Raw genomic sequence first — 1,590 nt, forward strand, 5'->3', positions numbered from 1 at the left:
CTGGTCCAGCCCGCTGGGCTGTGCTCCGGGGAGGACGATTCGCGTCGCCTGGATTAAAAACAACAGCGGCATTCAGGTTGGAAATAGAGAGTTACAGAGATGCGATGCCGCTTTGTTTCCTCTCCCTGTCGAATCCCCCTTTGGAGCTGAACGTCCCCGCCAGGGTTGTTGGCACACACGGGTCTGGCTGGGCTACGCGTGCCGCCTTGCGGGGGGATGCGGTGGGTACCCCCAGGGTCGGGCAGCCGGCACGGGGTGAAGTGGTGATGGTGGATGGGAGCCCCGCCGGAGCTGGGGTGCTGGCAGCCGCAGCTGCAGCAGGCGCTCCGCTCTGCCCGGGGGGTGCTTGGCTGCTCGTAGCTACGATGCTTTTTGGAAGCAGCAGGTGATCTCAGAGTCTTTTGGAGGTGCCAATCTGGCAGGCTCTCAGGCAGCCGGAGAACCATGCAGCAAGAGCCAGGGGCTTTCTGAAAATCCCCCTGCCAGCCCCAAAATATGGCCCCGGTCCCAGGTCTGTTCTCCATCACTCGCCCTGGCCACACACCTTCCCCATGAGCTGGGGGGTGGCAGCTCCCCCATGTCCTGCCTGCAGGCAGTGCTGGCCAAAGCCACCCTCCTCCACTGGCACATGGCCCTCGGCAGAGGCTGGCGGCGGGGAGGGGGCCGGGGCAGCGGGACACCGGATTTTAGCGCGGTGTCCAAACACTTGCAGCCACAGCTTCGCGTGCTGTGCCTGCCACAGGGACTGTTTTGGTTGTTTCTAAATGCTCTGCCCCGGTGTTTCTGCTCATGCACCAGCTGGAGGTCACCTGCGATTTCAGCCCCTGCCACCCCAGCTCTGCTTCCTTGCAGAATCATTATTTGCTCAATTTTACTTTGCTTTTCAGTCGAGTTCTCTCTGAGCATTGGTGAAGAACTGAGCTGCTCTGAGTGCGCTCCCCATAGAGCAATCCTGGAACATCTTGGGTTTATTATGCCCAGATTAGAGCCTGTTATGCTGCGGGTGGACTTGCTTGCACAGCCCAGACTCCCTGCAGTAGCCGGGCACTGCCAGTGCCGGGGAGGAAGGCAGCACGGAGCTCCCAGATGCTGGAAACGCCTCTGAAGTGGCCAGGATAAATTGTGGTGTTTGGGTGGAAATAATCGGTAGGTTAATTCCTGGAGCTCACCCACCACCCTGCTAGGAGCCCGTGAGGGCAAGCACCGAGCAGGGAGCAGGGGGAGAAGCTGCCGGCTCGGGGAGGGTTTGGGATGTGCTGCTTCCGCAGTGGTCATCCCCCAGTGTGCGTGGCCCGGCTGTGCTCCCACCCTGAGCCCCAAAACCAGGGGGGCCGGGCAGGCAGGGACCGTAGGAGCCCCACCAGGGAGGCAGATGCAGGGAAAGGCAGCACCTGAAGGTGCAAGACCATCCCGACAAGCTGCCTGGGGTTGCAGAAGGCTGGGGGAGACACGTCGCTGGCAGAGCCCTGCTGCTGGCCCTCGGCGTGCCGCATCCCTCAGCCCTACGGACCACGAGGGCCGGATACAGCGGGGTGAGCAGAGGACAGCCCCAGAGCTGCCGTGGTTCCAGAGGGTTTGAACTTCTCTGTT

The sequence above is a fragment of the Egretta garzetta genome, unplaced genomic scaffold (assembly GCF_000687185.1).
Source record: "Egretta garzetta isolate BGI_Z169 unplaced genomic scaffold, ASM68718v1 scaffold105, whole genome shotgun sequence".
Taxonomy (NCBI): domain Eukaryota; kingdom Metazoa; phylum Chordata; class Aves; order Pelecaniformes; family Ardeidae; genus Egretta; species Egretta garzetta.